Source organism: Paralichthys olivaceus, chromosome 1 (assembly GCF_024713975.1).
Source record: "Paralichthys olivaceus isolate ysfri-2021 chromosome 1, ASM2471397v2, whole genome shotgun sequence".
NCBI lineage: Eukaryota > Metazoa > Chordata > Actinopteri > Pleuronectiformes > Paralichthyidae > Paralichthys > Paralichthys olivaceus.
Genome location: NC_091093.1, coordinates 26889586 through 26908633, shown reverse-complemented (window position 1 = coordinate 26908633; position 19048 = coordinate 26889586). Strand labels below are relative to the sequence as shown.

Below are 19048 nucleotides of genomic sequence, written 5' to 3'. Positions count from 1 at the left end.
CTACCTCCCTCTTCCCAAAACCCAGAGGAAATTAGAGGCCTTGTGTAGCTGTTTTCAATGGACCTTGTTTCTTTTCTTTTCTTCCTCCTTCCCTCTTTCTCCATCTCTCTCTCTCTCTCTCTCTCACTCTCTCCCTCCATCCACCTCTGCCGGTGAATTTGATCCAGGCCCGGGATGGCGAGGCAGGGCGAGTAAATGAAATATTGATCCGCTGCTCCGTGGCCTTGCCTTCACCTTGTCCTGCGCGCTGAGTTACCGACTCTTCCGTTCTGCTTGTAATAGGAATTATTACAGGAGGCCGGGGCGAGTAATTACTTGGCATGGCGGAGAGGGCGCAGGGGAGGGGCCGCTGTATATTTCCTCTAAAGAAGTTATTTACCGCACTTGCTACCTTCAACCCGGCGCTGCCCCCTCTGACCGCCCCCCTCTGCTGCAGCCATGTCTTTCTTAACCTTAATTCAATTCTGTTAACCATCATTAATCATACAAGGCGTCGAGGGAAGTTTATCAAACAACAGCTGAACCCAGAGGCTGTGAGGCTAACTGAGAACACAGGGATAATGTCAGGGATCCCGGGTGTTTATGACTGTGCGTCACACATTTCCTTTAAAAGTACCATGTACCATGGCTGCACAGCTTATTATAAACACCTTTTTTTCAAATATGTAATGGGTGCACACTGGAAAATTACAAAATGAAGTGCACTTCACAATCTTGGCGTAAAATCTCTTGATTCTTGAGCGTGTTGCTGGTGATACAGTGAAACTGCAACGCACATGGAGGAGGTGCAAACTACAACGAGATATTTCAGGTTAAAAGGAAAAAGAAAATGTGGAGCCAGGAGAGGATGGAGGTAATTTAGAGAAAGAGTCAAGTTTTCTGCTCTAGTGTGTTGAATAGGTTTTACGTGAATATATAAGAGATCAAAGTCTGTGGTAAAGGGAGGTCCTCCTTCCACATTGTTGTCATGTCACAATTTGAATAACACACCTACAGCAGCTCATCTGGCATGCCCCCTATCAAAGACAGGTACTGTGAGAGTGTAGGTTGACATTTCCTTCACAAATCATAACTATGAACTATGAGATGAATTTTCTATAAAAGTCAAACATTTCAGAAAATCAAAAAAAATCTAAGGTAAATTTATTAGCTTTTGTGCATCACACAAACTACAACACAATGTGTCTCTGCGCTACATCAACGGGCAATTCAAAGTTTTAAACAACTGTTTTAAATTGAAATCAATCTAATTTGTTGGAACTCCTTGATATAATTACAAGTTTGCAGCTAAATCGATTTATCTCTATTCTTCTGATAACTGACAGATCGTTGGTGTTGACTGTATCACCTCCACCTGGCCTGGCAAGCTTGTCTTAGCGCTCATAGACATTTTTGTGTTTTTGTCTAGACGACGGAGATATTTTGTAAAACTGATGGTTGTCTGGATGAGGAAAATACCCTTTGAAAAACCTATCCACTGTAGTGCAGCATGTAAGGGTTAGAGGTCTGTCTTATAACTTACAAACTTCCCTCACAGCTGAAAACTTATTTCCCAAGTTGATGATGAAATCTTTTTTTTAGAGATGGAGGTAAACGTCTTCCCCCCACACTCCCTCACTTTCTTTAACCCGCTGCCTCATGTCTTCTCTATCTCATAATTCCAGGGTCATGAAAGACATTTGTCTTATAGATGAAGTGTGACGTTTTTTGCATATTTCACAACAAACCAAAGCTCCTGTGCAGAAAAGAGTCAGTGGGTGAGCACCTGCAGCAGTGACCTGCTGTTGTGTCAAACTTTGATGCATTCCTGCGTCACGCCCCGAAGAAGTGGCCGTTCGTTTGGGTGATAGATCCGCAGCGGTTGCGTCCTTGCCTTAGCGGTGGCCCGTCTGCTGCTGCCAAAAGCGGGTGATCTCCCACTGCATCAGACACCGGCTGAAGGTCACCACTGATGGGACGGAGGAAGTAGCAGTGATCCATCCTGGGAAGGAGAACAGGCCTAACGAGGCTTCAGGACTGAGGAGGAGGGTGTTAGAACAATAAGTAACTCAAAGATTCTTTAGTTGAGTTTTCTTTCGAGAAGAATTCAACCATAAACAGCCCTGAGAACTTTTTCAGGAATTCTTTGTTGGCATAAATGTTTTATTTAAATGAAATATATGTGGTAAAATATAATTATTCGTCCTTTAAGGAGTTCACACAAACTTTAATTGAGTGTTTGATGTAGTTTACGTTAATTTAACAACTGAATGTTGCAGCTTTCAAACCAACTACGGTGTCCGACTGAAGTTTCCACATCATTTAAGTTGATTTTCATATTTTCTGTCTTTAAATTATATAAATGTTCTAAAATTTACTTTTTAAATAAATATATTTCAAATCCAAGAGACTTAATTGATTTTTATGGGTAAAATAATTGGCTCTAAATTGATTCAGGTTGGAAAATGTGTTGTGTAGGTGAGTTAATGCTGGAATGTGTAAAGGTACACGTATGAAAATAATGAAAAAATTAAACATATGTTCTAAATATGATGGACACGAAAGAAAAGAATTGTACCTCTGCCACAGTGTAACCACATTAATCCTGCTATATTTGATCCACATCTAATTACACACACTCTCAGTTATCAGCTGTCAGAATATGCCTGTTGTTTTTCATCATGATCCTTGAATTCTTTTCTGGGAACTAAGTGAAATCTCAAAAAATGACAATGTTTGATATGGAGATGAAACCTTTCCACCAAGTCTGAAGAAAACCAGTCAAGTAGATTTTGGGTAAATAACAGAAAAACTGACATCAGTGAAAACCTAAAGTCCTTAATTGAGGGAGATAACGATTTCAATGGTAAATATTAAGATTCCTTAACAAGAACCGCCTGAATGCACCACAAGCCTGAACCTGTTTGCAGCACTGGGTCTGTTAATTAATTTGAAAATGATTTAGAATATCGCACGAACTTAATGTCCACAGTCTAGAGCTTTGATCATTCTGTCCGTGTGAAACAAAAGAACACCTCAAACTTCTTCGTAAGTCTTGAGGTGAAAGTCTGGAACAAAGCTTCCATCCAGCCCACCGATGCCTCAGGATCCCGACGGATGCTCTGCAGCCCGGCCCTCTCTAACAAGATCAGACCCAGCCCTCACAGATTCTATTATTCCGCCACTCTATTACATTACATCTCCATTTACGAAGCTTAAGCAGCTCCGAGCACGGCTGGGGCTTCGACCTTGTCAAAGAGGAGAAACTCCGACCGGGGAGCGAACGAGAGTGGGAGGAGAGAAAAGATGGAATTAAAAAGAAAAAAGAAAAAAAACTCAGAGAGACGGGCTGAACTGCAGGAAGTGTGTTTGAGAAGATTGAGAGAGGAGGAGGACGGGGGTTGAGGAGGGAGGAGAAAAAGGGAAAATAGAAAATCGATAAGCCGCGGGAGCAGGAGGATGAAGATTGAAAGATGATGTGGATGGGATTTGGGGGCAGGGGAGGAGGTGGCATTTCAAAGAGATTGTGGAGTAGCTTAGGGCGTCGATGCCAAAGGTCATCGCTGTAAACGTATCGATGGAGGCGACGTCAGATGTCGGGGCAGGACAGCGGCTCCCGGCTCGCCTCCTGAGACTCTCATTTGGGGTCACGGTTTCCCAACTTCACCAGAGACGTCTTCGGATATTGAGACGTGTCCATTTTCTCTCTCCTCTGATCTGAAAACATCTCAGGATCCAGTGTTTTTGACGATCAATCCGCTTCACTGTCCACGAGGAAGAGGACAATCACTTTGTCAATGATTAAACTCTTTCAAGGTGATAGTCTGCGACAAAGAAAACAAGTTGATGTGTCGGCTCTGGCTTGGAATACTCTGTCCTTGGCTATTGTGCTGAAGTCACTTGACAGAACAGGAAAAAAAAAAAGCAATTTGTCCATCAGGAAAAAAGAAACGATTCATTTGATTTACCTGCTCGCTCTTGTTCAGGGTTACAGAGATGTTGAAGAGGTCCCATCATGCAAGAGCAAAGGAAGGTCTTTGTTTTACTGCAGGTCAGAAAGTCACAGACAAAAACTGAATGCAGACAAACGCTCGTAATCTTCGCCGAAGCAGAATCCTCCTCTAACGCTTTCCCAAATGTCGAAGCTGCAACCTGTTTGATTGAAAGGAAAAAAAGAGGATAAAGCAACAGAAAAAAGTTTTTCTGGATCTGGTCCACAAAGGTTCTTCAGTAGGTCACGCTCCAACCCTCCAAAACGTTTCATGGAAATCTCTTCTGCAGTTTTTGAGAAATCCTGCTGAAAAACCGACAAATGCCTATAAAACCATCACCTATTTAATCTGTATCAGTAAAGCACAGTTTACTCTGCACGACCTCCTGGCACGTGATCAGGAATCATTGTGCATTGAAACTCAGGGGGGGAGGTATTTGTACTGTGTGAACTGGGCATAAGATGTGCTTCCGTGCTCCGTGCTGTCAATATGCTCAGGGTCCAGTGTCCTGCACAAGGATGAAAGACAAAGCATCGTCCACCTCAGTGTTGAGGCACGAATCACACCCGATCTGTTTTAAACCACAGAGACACCACATTCACGACCAAAATGATTCAGTCCCAGTGGTAAATAATCTGCTCCCCCTGCGTTCACTCTGAGGGGAAATAAGTCACGTGGACGTCCGTGGATAAAGAATCGCTGGGAGACTTATAAATTATTCTCTATTTGTCAGAATGAGCAATTGTAAATCGGAGGCATCCATCGGTGATGGTGATACATGTCCCCTCCTCCGGTCCTCCCAGTGATTATAACTCTCATTTGGATCTCGTGTTACATCACTGGAGAGCGTGCCAGTGCTCAGGGCGTGCATTACTTACAAACTAATGTACCCATACAGCACAGATACGCAATCACTGTGCCCTAATGTTGCCTGCTGCTCCATAATATGGCCATTATTTGCCAGCATACTGATGTTCTCTCATCATGTTTGGTAACTGAAGAATGACAAACAAACACTCGCACATGTCCACCTCTCTCTCTCTTCTCCTCTTCTCGTCCCTCGCTGCGTTTCTATTTCCAAGGAAGACCTAATGAATATTTCCCTTTGAGTGTGAGAGTGTAAAACAAAGACGGGTCTGGGTCTCCTCTTCCTTTGTGCTGGTTCCTCAGAGGGGAAAATGTGAGAAGCATGAAAAGGCTGCGAGCTAGAGGAGCACATACAGTATTTTGGCATCTGCACTATCCTCTCCTCTCACCAAATCCTCTCCGATTCTCTTAACACGTCCAACAACATGGCACACAGATGGCACAGAGCCGGGATGAAGAGGAGAGCGAGGGAGTGACGCTAACGTTTGAACGTCTCCGCCACACAAACTGAGCTTCTGATGAGTCTGCAGATAATTTAGGGATTCACATTCACAGAATATGAATGAGACAAAGACGCAGAAGCGGTTTGATGTTGAAAACGTGCAAAGATATTTATCTCACTGGGTAGAGACATTTACAATGACGGCTGCAGCTTGAGAAGACACACGCTAACTGCAAAACACGAGCAGATTAAGAAAACATCTTCGTCATTTTGACAGCATGCACTGCAAATACACACAACACAACCAAATTGCTAAGTCAAAGCTCTTTTGTTTGAAAAATAACTGCAAATTTGGTGTAATAAATCAGCTGTGGACATATGTGCCGTGTAAGAAAAGAAATCTTGACACATTCAAATGGTCACTTTGTGTAATTTCAGGAAATCGTCCTCACTGAGCCTTGTAGCTGCACAGTAACGTCAGAAAACTCATAAAGCGAGTTGGATCAGAGACTAAAAGATAAACTCACAGCTTGTAATAGCTTGTTCTCCACTGGGAGAACACAATGTGTTCGTGAACATGTGCAGGAGGAGTGAAGAACAAAGAAACATTTACACCTGTGTCACTCATTTTGAATGTTACTTCATCATTTAAATTATAGATCTATGTAAACTCAGCTGATGTAACTCTCTGAAGCTCCGGCTGCTCGGTTCCCGTGGCCACGCCTGGTGTATGGACTCTGATCAAAGGGGATCCAGCGGGGATAACACCCAGTGAATGAGCACTCTAGCCTGGGCACAGATGGCACATGCGAGGCTGGAGGCCCAGAGCAGGAGCTGGTGAGGGAACTCGGAGGGATGCGGGCACAGTGCTGTGGCTGTCTGGGGATAAGAGCCCCCGGGCCACTGACAGTCCATCCAAATGGAGGCAATCTTGCATCCCCTCAAGGGAATGGCTTGCAAATGTACCCATTCCCTCCTCGCAACGAGCCTGCCTCCATCTCCTCTATCTGATGTATGAATGGAGGCGAATGGGAGAGGGGGTAGAGAAGAGGACGGGGGGAGGAGGACGGATGATGCGGTGGAGGAGAGGCAGGCAATCTCTGCTTGCCCTTTGAAGCTTGTCTTATGGCTTTTCTCTGTCAGGTCTCTCTCCAGGGACTCTCTTGGAATCTGGCTCTGGAAGGCATCCACACTCTCGAAACCTCCCTGGAAAGTCTCTGCGTGTAGTCAGCAGCTCACAACAGACGCTGTGACATTCAGACGTGCATTGGTGCAGAGACAGTGACATGTGAACGAGGCATCGTAACATGGAGATGATGGTGGATGTGGCTTAAGTAAAAGTCCAACTGTTGTAGTTTTGTCAGTAGCAGGTGGAAGAGCTGAATGAACTTCAAACTCCAGTTAGGAGTAGTATTAGTAGTAGTACTCTTAAGCACCAGAGCCCTTCTCCAGAGAACCCGTCCACATCCAGACTCCAAGTCCACATCCAGACTCCAGGTCCAGAACCAGAGTCCAGGTCCAGAACCAGAGTCCAGGTCCAGAACTAGAGTCCAGGTCCAGAACTAGAGTCCAGGTTCACATCCAGAGTAAGAAGGAGTAGGTGTGTTTGACAATCTAAAGTAAATCTAGCTCATGTAGCCGCTGCTAACTGTCCATGGCGGCATTAATAACTATGTTCATCACATAAACAGGCTCCAGTGAAAACAAAATGGTGAAAGCCGTAAAGTCTTTGACGTCTCTATTATCTCAGAAATACTTGTTTATCTGTAAACGGCCTTTCAGGGTTTTACTGTGTTACCTGAGGGCCACCATAGGTGAGGTGAGGGGTATTCAGTTGGTTGCAATCTGCAACATCACCACTAGATGCCACTAAATCTTAGACACTGAAACTTTAAGGTCTGACTAGGTTTAGGCACAAAAACAACTTGGTTGGAAATTATTGTAATATAAGTAAATCAGCTGCTTGTTAGAGGTTTGGGAAAAAATCCCTGTAGGGTTGATTCTGATAAGATTCAGAGATGGAGACTCTTTGCTCTTTACTGCGCAAAATCATATTTTGTTTTACAGGTGGCAACATAACCTATGCTCCATTTTCAATTATCCAATCCACATATTTAGATGACAGACAAATATTTTCTTTGTCAATCATTATCAATATCGTCTTGATTAACAAAAAAACATTCCTTACTTAAATTATCTAAACTACTAACTGACTGAAGTTCATTAATTTCAGGATTCAGGATAAATCTGTTGAAGTAATGATTGAATCCATCCAAAGACGAATCAGAGAAGTTTTCCCTTTTCAATCTGCTCCTTTATTCATGATCACCAGGGATAATATGTGACCGTCCTCTCAGGAACAACAAATGTTTCGGCCCTGGTTAACCCCAACACTCACCCTGAAGGACCTGTGGTTTAAAAACTACATTTCCCTGCTTGTGTTTTTTGTCTAAGCTCTAGTCTTTTCTCCCAAGGTCTCCGGTCAAAAGCCTATCTTTAGCCTGCTGCGTGATTGTGGCCGAGCTCCGTGGGCCTTGTTTAGTCCCCCAGTGCAGAACTAATGTGCTTCAGATCAATAGTAGCTCAGGGGCAGGGCTGAGATGGAGTCGACACAACAGCAGCAGAAACGTGGCCACTGCACTCTCACCATGGCGTGCACCAGCAGAGGGGTGAGGTCTGCACTTCCCCTCGTTAATCTGAGTTGCTGAAGGTTTTTAAATAAAGAAAGTGCACGTTAGCTGTGGAGAGACAAGGAAAAGGTGAACTCTCTTTGACATATTTTCTCTCAGTCGTCCGCACCGATTGTCTTTCCTCCTTTCAATTTTTCCGAGGCAATTCATGTATGGTATTCTTCAGACTTGCTCGGCACTAAATAGCCTTATCTGCGTCTGCCCGGTGAATTGTGTACGGCGTGTCGGAGACGATTGTTTTCGGAGGACATCACAGGCTGATAGACAGATACCGCTGCGTGCCGACTCCTTGTCAATTCTCAGAGCGGCAGCATGCGCGTTCACTCAGTGTTATCAGGCGGGAGATTGATTTCTGTGTCCATCTTGTTCGCCCTTCTCTTTGTGTTGCAAAGCTCAATTTAGAGGAGCCTATGATGTATTGACGTGCACGCCGTGAATTACCCTGCTAAAAGATGCAAGTGCACAAAACGCCTCGCAAGGAACGGATAGGTTCTGTCCTTCCATTTGTGGCGGCAGCGGCGGCGGGTTGTTGCCGTTCAGGGCACGTCCTGATTGCGAGGCAGCGTGTGATGTCTCGCAGAGATGAGGCCGATGTTTGGCAGCCAAACGTCTGACTGCAGCAGCACTAACTAGATCAAGCCGCACTAAAATAGGATGTCAATGGTGAGTAATATGAAGAAACTATTCGCCTCGTGGCAAAGCTTCTTTTTTCTCGATTCTATTCGACTTGCAAACACATTCATCACAGAGCGGCACAATAAGTGAGCACCATCACTCTGCCCTCTCTCTCTCCCTAACCGTCTCTCTTTATCGTCACTCTCTCTCCATAAACCCAGGCCTTTACTTCATTACCTCGACAGGCCGTTTGTAGGCTTGACTGCTGCACATCTAATTAAGAAACTTGCTTAATTAAAAAAAGGGGCAATAAGCCTTTAATGGTGACGGAAAATAATGACTATGTCGGTGAGGGACCCAATAACGACCAAATGAAATACTCGTGCAGTGAGGGGATGAGCGTAAACATCGCCGGCCCTCCACTTGTTCCATCTGCAGCCCGACCTGCACAAACCTCGGCCGGCTGCCATTGTTGTTTGGTCAGGGGGACAAATGAGATAGTTAGTGGCGGTATTAGATGTGGCTGTAAAAGCGACCGCGGACGTATTAGCTCTGCTCCCTCGCCCCATCAAGAAGCGAGCAGAATATCAGCCGCTAAAGGCCTTGAGGAGCGGTGGCACGTCTCTGGCATACAGAGGAGCATCCAGCTAAATGCCAACGGGGCGCAGTCATTTATCTCCCTGTAATGTTTCACAACTGTTATTATGCTCTTTCATTCACTGTGATGTACAGAGCTCAGTGGTGTCGGACGGTTAAAACATTTAAAATCCTGTGAAAAATGAGTTAAACCTTTATTACGAAGGCCAGAGTCAGATTTCAGCTTCAAACTGTTTAAACTCTACATGATCACACACAGATTCACAGATGTAAATATCTAAATGTTACCACTGATGATATAAGGTTGCAAGATTTATTTGGGGTTTTTAACTTTTCTACTGACGTGCATAAAACTGAGACACAGACTTGAACCTGCATCAGAAGCTTTGAACACACAAGAGATAATCGTACAAATTAAAAGCTGAGTTTCTGAGAGATAAACCTTGATCAGTCTGACACACTCAGTCATTTCTTTTTCTGCACATGGAGGCTCATGTTGTCTTATAGCCGTCAATTTGTCAATTGACGTAATTACCCTATTAACATCAATTATTTTTCTGCATGAGCTTTAGGTAGGTGCATCTTATCTTTACGTATTGTTTCTTTACCATTCATGGACATATCTTTGAAAATGTGTTTGACAGACAATACTTTTGTTGACCGTGACCTTTGACCTATCAGCTCCAAAGTTAATCACGAGGAGATATTCTTTCAAGTAATATTTTTCTTATTGCTTGAAAGAAGGACATAATCCATCATTGTGTTATTTGTACACACACACACACACACGAAAATACTTTCCCTGCAACTGCTTCTTACTTTACTACAAAAGCTACATTATATCTCGAAGTACAGGATTTATTTACTTTAGTTTTTGGAACTTGATGTGACATCAAATTAGAGAAATGCACAAATGCAAAGTTCACCTCCAGGTGATCTTTAAGTGTTGTTTTGTGCCAGTTGCCTCTTGAAGGAGATCCATCATTACCGAGAAGAACGCCATAACGTTTCCTGTGTCCAGCGTGCGATTTAAACACCCGCAGCATGACTTGTGAATGCATGTAAATACCTTCATGAATGCTAATGGCACATTTATAATATAAAGCATCGCGCTAAAGAAGGTGAAGGAGCCGGAGCAGCGTGCGTTTGCTCCATAACAGATGGTTGCATCAGGCTGTAAATTTCCCCGCACAAGGCCAGCAACTCTGCCACAGCGTGACCCAGCCGGCAAGGAGAATGAAAGGGAGGGAAGATGGAGGAAGTCAAGGATGAGTGTTCTCCGCGCTCACTTTAGGCCGAGCTGTGATTCGCGGGCTCGGGTTCAGCGGCTTTGTTTGTTGCTGCGGTGAGGAGATAATCGATGCCTGTCTATCAGAGTGAGGGGGAGTATTTCTGAAGCCGCAGTGCGGAGGTGGAGGGGAAGCGTTTGAGTGTGAAACAGCAGCAAAGGTCACGAGCTTTCATGCATGAGAAAGAGGCCACAGTGGTTCTTTTTAACCCAGACCTTGAAGTTAGCCATGAAAGTGGGCACAGTTTCTCACGTCATGATTAAGGACATGAAAGAGGTAAAACCAAAAGAATCCACCTTGTTATTCGCTGTGAGAAGAACTCGCTCTCCAGTCACACAACGTGCTGCTTCTTATTTCATCCTGCAGCACAGCCACTTTATTGTGTTTCACTGTTTCGTTGATTCAATGAACTTAAATGAGATGAGACACTTTCATTCCCATAGGACAGGACAAAGCTCTCCGGTGGAGTGGATTCACTGACTGAGGCTTGAGCGGGAGAAGAAAAAAAACTGAAAACGCTCATGCATCAAGGTTGCTTTTCCTCGCTCATGTAAAATGACTTGTCACTCATTAAACAGATCAGATTTTGGAGCCATGGCAGCGTTTATTGATAATTTGAAATATCGTTTCACTTGAGTTCCCTACACACACACACATGCACACACACGTGCCTCGGTTAGAAGATTTGCTAGAAATTCAACGTGTTGGTTTTGTGTTTGAACCCAAGCAGTCATGTTGAATATTGAAAAACTCGACTATAGGTCAGACAAACATTTTCATCTTTGCACAGGTCAGAAACTGAATTCCTTCAGATTAAGATAAAAGCTGCAACAGCACAAGATGAAGGGGAATTAAATGCACATCTTGTCCTCTCTTGTTAAGAGGAAATATTCATCACCTCTGCAGAGAAAGGAAAACTGTTTTACCAAATACTGAAAGTATCAATATAATTGACATTTTCAAATCAGAGGAGGGTGTTTTGATGCATGAATGTGAGGTTGTGCTTTTAAAGCAGTGTTTTGGACATTTTTAAAAGATACAAGAAAATTAATTGAGAAAATAGAAAACTACAAGATAGATAATCAGCTACACGATTATATAGAAAAAACAAAACAGCATAACAAATGTTCAGAGACATAAAGGAACAAAGATTAACGATTCATTTTCTGTACGAAAAGGAGCAGGAAGAAGCAACATGCTCGTCTTATCCTAACCCCTCAATGCTAACATGCTAACGATGGACAACTTGACAGCTCTCCAAAGTGATGACAAATCCGCTTAATCGCCCCCTGGTGGCTGTCTGCAGTATAAGTCAAAAACCCCAAATGCCAACAGATGAGACGGTGACCAAACTGAACACATGATTCATTTAATATGAACTCATCTGCCTTCTTGGATCTTACGACTTAATTTATTTACAAAATGAATGAGAAATGCAGGTGATTTACTGTAACAAGCAGCAACACGTTTCTGTCACTCGTCACAGGCGTCTTTTTTGGCAAATCCAAAGTGTTGATGTCGCTTTTGTGTCTTTAATTTTCAGACTACCAACAGTGGTGCTGTGGTAGTTCTGCAAAACTGAGAATGAACCATCTCATGCTTTTCCTTCTTTGTTTATTTCCCTCCTCACTGCACCAGGTTTCTTTCCTCCTGCACCGCTCGGCCGGCGCTGTCGTTCTCAATGATAAACAGAGCTTTGCACGGCGCCGTCTCTCGTGTTTGAGCGTCTGATGAGCGCACGCACAATGTAGCGTTAATGGGTTTGTGAGTGCTGTTTTAATTTCCCATGTGGAGGCCGGGGGAGCTCGTCCTCCTGACCCTGGCGTGTGTCGGACAGCCCTTCCAGAGCTCAGCGGAGAAAAACGGCCTTATTAGCCCAGTTCATTAAAATCATTAATAGTCATGAAATGAGAGGCACCAGAGTCCAAAAGGCTTAATGCTCCATCCATATTAATTAGACGCCCACAAATCTGAAGTGAGGGAAACTGGGGCTGCTGCAGCTTCTGGCCTAAACACACACACACACACACAGAGAGAAGGATGCACACACATACCCACTGTGGCATAACCTCCTCACACCCGCCTCCCCTCCTCCAACTGTCACCATTCGCTACCCTCCTGTTACTACTCCAGATTAAATTCCATTTTAATTAAAACTGATCACATTAAGAAACTGATGTGGTTAATTAACTGGACTCCGGTGGAAGCGCCTTCCTCTACATCCGACGGCGGCATTGTAAAACACTTCCCTTTGAGGGGAGAGGTGCTGCATGTTATACCCTGCACCACTCGCACCCCCACCGCCTCCCATCGCCCTCGCTCCCCTCCCCCTCCTCACACAACCCTCGTCTCTCTTTAAATTCACTCCCAAAACCCATCTGTCTTAACAAGTCGTTTAGACTCATTTTCAGGCTTCAAGGCTCTTAATTCAAGAAAAATATCTTCCGGCCGGGCGACTCCACGTGCTACAATTTCTCTTGCATAAAGAATTTCCTGGAAATGTGAGCGTCTTTACACGTGCTATCGGCAAGATATGGCTCTTTAGTAGCATCTAGTGGCAGCTGCAGGAAACTACAACAAAAATAAAACGTAAACTGCATTTCATCGCGGAAAAACATTGTTGTGGGTTTTCATCAAAATCTTATCAAAACTGACAGACTTCAAATGACCAGATTTTTGGATCCCGCCACAAACATTGTTGCCGCAAAGATAAAACTGGGTGTTTAACGGTCTGATAAATACTTCTACAAAAGTACTATATATAAATACAATCTTATTTGTGCATCACTGTTAAAGTGTTAAACCATAAAGCACGTTAAGGGAGCCTGGTATTTAAGGAGTTGTCCCAGCAAATACCCAGAGCCCAAGCATTGTCTACAGGTCCCTGAAAGTTGGGTTTTACCAGAAGATACACAGAGTCTGTGTAGTTTAAAGGGTCAAAAATATGACGTTTTCACAGCAAAATTGAAGAGACAATATTGAATTAGCTTGGTCTGGAAATCTGGATTGTTAACATGCACATGTCCAGACTATGTGTAGCTCACCTCTGTATAACTGTCGTCTTCTGGATCTCCAAACAGCTCGACTCTGCTCTGTGGTCTCGTCTGTACGGTTCTAATCAATCTTTACCAGAAAAACGTTTTTTTTTCCATTTTGCTCATCACTGTGGCTGACAAAAAAATGTATAAATACACGCAAAACTGGAAAAATCCCACAAGTCGTATGTGGAGGAGGCTCAGTGAACCTCCAGGTGACCCAGCTGAGAGTAGTCTGCCAATTAACTCTCCCTGGATTCATAAGGGCCACAAGAGGGAGACACATGAGGAGACAAATGAGGAGACACACAAGGAGACACATGAGGAGACACACGAGACACACTTCACAGATATATATATGTATATATATATGTATATATATGTGTAGTTTATTTACTTTTAAATCAGTAAATATATCAATAATTCCAGTGTTGGGGATAACTCCTCCCTCCTTCGTCGTATTTGTCTCCTGGATGTTTGACACTTTCTCTCTCTCACCCACCACACACATTCTTCTTCTCCCTTTTGAGGACTTCTCCTTCTTACTCTCTCCGTTCCCTCTTCCCTCCACCTTCATCACTGCCTCCCTGTCTTCCTTACTCCCTCTCCTTCCCTCCACCTTCATCACTGCCTCCCTGTCTTCCTTACTCCCTCTCCTTCCCTCCCCCTTCATCACTGCCTCCCTGTCTTCCTTACTCCCTCTCCTTCCATCCTCCTCGTCACTGCCCCCCTGTCTTCCTCGTCGGCCTCCCCTCTGACTTGCACGGCGCTCTTGCTAGTACTTAGAAGTTATGGTTTGTGGCGGCTGAGCTGACAGCGCTACAGCGGAGGGCGAGATAAGGCTGTGACCTCTCTGGCCGGAGAGGATGAGATGAATACATTTTACGCCCTGTGTGATGGGAGGCTTGGGAGGGAGGGGGAGAGGAAGCAGGGGAGAGGGGTGTGCCCCCCCCACTCCACTAAATCTGCAGTATCTGTAACAAGGGCTTCAGACAGGAGGGATGGGGAGGACGAGAGGGGGAAGGGAGGCGAAGACAGATAGAGGGGTAGTAAGTAGTAACTTAGATGTTGGTTTGTTATATACGTGTGTAAATATATAACTATATATATATTTAGAGACAGAGCGGGTGAGACAGAGAGAGAGAGTACGGCTCCTCTTTCTCCCCAAGGCCTGATATCCTGATATTGGATGATGTTTCATAATCAAGGCCTCCTGCCACAAGGCCACGATTCATCACCCTGAATAGACTTTCAGTGTGTGTGTGTGTGTGTGTGTATGTGTGTGTATGTGTGTGTGAGTGTTTGTGTGTGTGAGTGTTTGTACAGTACAGTATACGTGTGTGTCTGCAGGTATTTTTTTCACCATGTCTAGGTTGGATCCATTTTTTCTGTTTTTCTTTGGAATCTTTAAGACGTTAATTAAAATTTGCTGCACACTTGCCCCCGATCTTAAAATCGTGAGATACCACAGACATAACAACACATTTTTAATCTTATAATCATCAGATACGCACCCTGGAGGATTTGGCCAGATCATCACAACACACCACTTTTGCGTTGTTATTTTTCTTCTCCAGTTATTTTGTGGCGATTGGCAAACGACTTTTAGGTGCATTACCGCCACCTTCTGAACTGGAGTGGGAAAAACTTTGTGATTGAACGTGACTTCAGATTGTGACAAGAAAATTTAACACGGAGGAGGATGGACATCATGTGTTCTGTTTTACATTTAATATCTAGGACTCGAGATCGAGGCTCCTCTGACTCAAACGTAGCATTACGATTATGTTGCACAAGTTGGTTTGACACTGTCAGCTGGAACATGGAAATAAGCGAACACCTGAAAACGCAGCTGCAAAGTTTAGATCTTAAACGTCCCAAAACAGACCAAACTTCTGCCTCTGTCATCTAAGTGTGTCTTTGTGTGAGTGTGTGCGTGTTTTGTGTGTCTCGTTTACTCATATGTGTGTATACCAAGGGCATCATTTATCCAGCGGCCCAGAGGCAAAAACAACTTGCTGCCAGTATTGATGGTTCCTCCTGCAGTACCTGTGTGGATTGGGTTCAGAGGTCACCAGTCACAGGCAATCAGGAGTAAATGGAGCCTGTGTAACACCAGACAAACGGCTAAGAGCTTTAGAACAAAACCAAGGCCGCTGTCCTGTGTGTGTGTCGTCTTATATATATATATGTGTGTGTGTGTGTGTGTGTGTGTGTGTACATCACAGCAACACCCAACTCCCTTATTTCACTCAACCTCAGCCACTGTAACAGGATTAATTCCCGTTTATTTCCCAGCGTCTTGACCTTGTTCATGATCCATTTATCCTACAAGACTGCTGACCTCACCAAAAAGTCACATCATTTTTCTATATTTAACGAAATGAAATGATGCTGTATGAGACGCTCAGCAGCCAAAACACATTTTCCAATCCGTTTTGTCCCCCTATTGTCAGCTCCCCCCGTCAGCCTCGTCCTCTGCTCATCTGCACACTAATCCAGCCGTCCTCCATTGTCTGGCTGACTCTCCCAGCCTGAACTCCGAGATCCTGCAGTAGCTCGTGGGAGGCGGGAGTCGAGCGGATGAATTTGGCGTCTCGGAGTGGGACGAGTGGAAGGAGGGACGGGCGGAAGACACGTATCACAGATGAATTAAAGTCACTGATCCGCCCTGCCTTAACTCACTCTTACATCATCATAAAACATCATCCAATTTACCAGCACTGTCGGAGAGGAACCATAACACATTTGCATAATGCAGCGTCTTCACTATGTTAATTCCCTCCTCAACCCGGGCTCTTTTTTGAGTTTAGACTTATTCTACCCCTCTCTCGCTCGGTGCATTTTTGTGTGCACGAGTGCATTACACCATGCCAGCATGTCGATGACTGTGGCAGATTACGGAGGTAAATGAGGCTCTCCAAAGCCCTCCAAGCTCTCCACACAGCCGCGTGGTCGTCAGCGATACCGCAGGGCATCGCAGGAGGAGCAATAGAAACACATTACTGCCGAAATCACATTGCTCTCCCCCGCTGAGGGGTGTAAGTTACCAGGGAAATGGATGAAGCACACAGGGGGGAAGAGGTGGTGGGGGTTCTGGGGAGGGGGGCCGATGGTAGCAGAGTTGAGATTCAGCCTCGCTACTATTTGCACTGACACGTGTGATTTCCTTTTTAATTTATTGCCTGTGTGAAATATGGAATATGGTTAAATTCTTCCTCGACTGGATTCAGATGTAAAGCTGCTGCACACACACAAACACACACACACACACACACACACACACACACACACAAACACACACAAATAGACTGTAAATAAAGATGGAAGACATGGACAGCCCCCCAAAAGTGAAGCCAAAGCTTCTCAATCTATCGCCTCCTGGTTGCTGGCACCAGTATGAGTCATAAACCCTGCCTCCTCCATGTTAGTGGATGAGTCATGGAACAAACTAAAAATTCCACGTCCACTTTAATTTTTCCGAAAGATGGTTTCTGTCATTTTAGGTAGTTCTTATTGTACTTTGTATGTTTAAGTGTTTCTGATAAGTTTCTTTAATTTGTAACGTCGTCTTTCAACTTTACTCACGGTCTGTGATGAAATAAAACGTCTTTCATCTGTCTGTTTAAAAAATCATAATAAAAGTATGGTAAAGTATAAAATGCTCAAATCCTTAATTTCAATGCATCAAATATCATCATTATATCAACAGTTTGTCATTGTTTGTTTTTACTCTGACTCATTCATTATCTTTGGACGGTCTGATGTCTGAGCTGGAACCCCTGAAGACATTTCTCTGGGTTGGAAAGACTTTATTTGTAGAGACTGACCCCTGGTGGTTTAGTGGAGCTGTTCACACTCGAGCTCCAACAACACAAATGATCTCAAAGTTGAGAATTATGTTTATAATTGTCAGTTGGCTTCGATCACTTGTTGTAATCCTCCATGGTCTCGACCATCACGAAACGTATTGATCCCGTATGTGCCTGTACGCAGCCTCAGATCCTCAGGTGGATCCTGGCTGTTCCATCGTCCAGGTTGAAAACTAAACCGTGACCGTGCTTTTACCTCGGCTCTGGAATGACCCCTGCAGATAAGGCAGTGACTTATTTTAAATCACTTCTCAAAACCCATTGTATAGACTTGCTTTCAAGTGATGTCGTGTTTATACAGTTTTTATTGTTTTCTTTTCACCTTTTAATTTACTAGTTTGTTTTTTGTTGTTGTTATATTTCTGCTTTTATCTGTTCAAGTTTTCTTGTGACATATTTATTCGTTAAATTTGAACACAGCCTCGTTCTGAGCACCTGAACTTGGTTGTCCGTCACATTGCATCCTGCTGATTATTATTTCTCTTATATTTACTTTTCTAGTTTAAACTTAAAAGGTACTATGTAAGTTAGACTACTGAGAAAGCTCGATACAGAAAATGTTAAAATGTGATTCTATTCAGAAACTTGCCATTTCTCTGTATCAAAACAGACACAATATGTAATTGTTTCTACTAGAATATCAGATCCTGAGACTTAATTTGGAATCATTTAGATTTTTCAAATCTTCGAACAGTGCTTTTCTTTTGAAATCTATTGATTGGACAATCTGTGAAAGATTCTAACAACATCATCTGACACCTCACACACCGTGAAGCAGTTATATCACTGGAAATGTGGAATTTCAATGTAGAACTGTTTTGAAGGAGTTTTACAGAATGATTTCATAGTTGGCATCATTTGTCATTTCTGTGAGAAATATGACCGACCACAAAGACGATATTGATTTGCTGTTTATTCAGTCGCCACATTAGATTTGTAACCAGGCCTCTTTACTGAGAAAAAGACTGATCCCATTTCCACATGAGTTTCCTCCTCCACAGAATTATACTTCACTCTGTCTGTTGGACTTTGTGAAGACGATGGATTTAAATGTCTTCGTCAGGTTAAATTTTGTCCTTTTCAATGAAAACACTCAACCATCAGATGTCAATCACAACTCGCTCCAGATTTCATTGGTAATTTGCTGCCACCTAGAGGATTCAGAGCCGCTCTGCATGGTTCAGACAGGATGTATAAGATAAAAACAAACATTACTTTTTTCTTTTTGAATTTTTCTTACTGATTTTATAATTTCAAATTTTTCTGAACCTGCACAATTTAGACCTGTGTTGAATTCAAAATGTCAACTTCACTTTCAGCTCATGTTTCAAATTGTATTTAAATTGTGTTAAATTTTGCAGGTACAGAAAAAGACATGGTTGGAGACTGTAAAAAAATACAAGAAGATTAGAGTGTTTGTTATTATCTTTCAGATCCTGTTTGAACCATGTCATATGTACATAAAAACAACAGTAATAGTAGGAAATAACTTTGAGATAGTATGAATAATAATATTATTGTAATAGGTCATTATTGGATCATAATTATAACATATAAAAAATATGTTACTATAATTTCCTGTAAACAATAATATCTATAACATATGTTGTTTCCCCTTTAATGTATTTTTCTTTTCTTTTTTTTTTGAAATGTCGATGATACTGTCCACA

At 43.2% G+C, this 19048-nt stretch overlaps 1 long non-coding RNA gene across 1 annotated transcript; it reads right to left on the bottom strand.

Annotated features, from left to right (window-relative positions):
- Positions 1-1127: 1127 nt before the first annotated feature.
- Positions 1128-13763, bottom strand: LOC138410477 (uncharacterized). The gene is made up of 2 exons (XR_011243184.1): positions 13516-13763; positions 1128-2016 (listed from the first exon to the last, which is right to left on the bottom strand). It is a non-coding gene; the product is annotated as an uncharacterized lncRNA (long non-coding RNA).
- Between the last annotated feature and the right edge of the window lie 5285 nt (positions 13764-19048).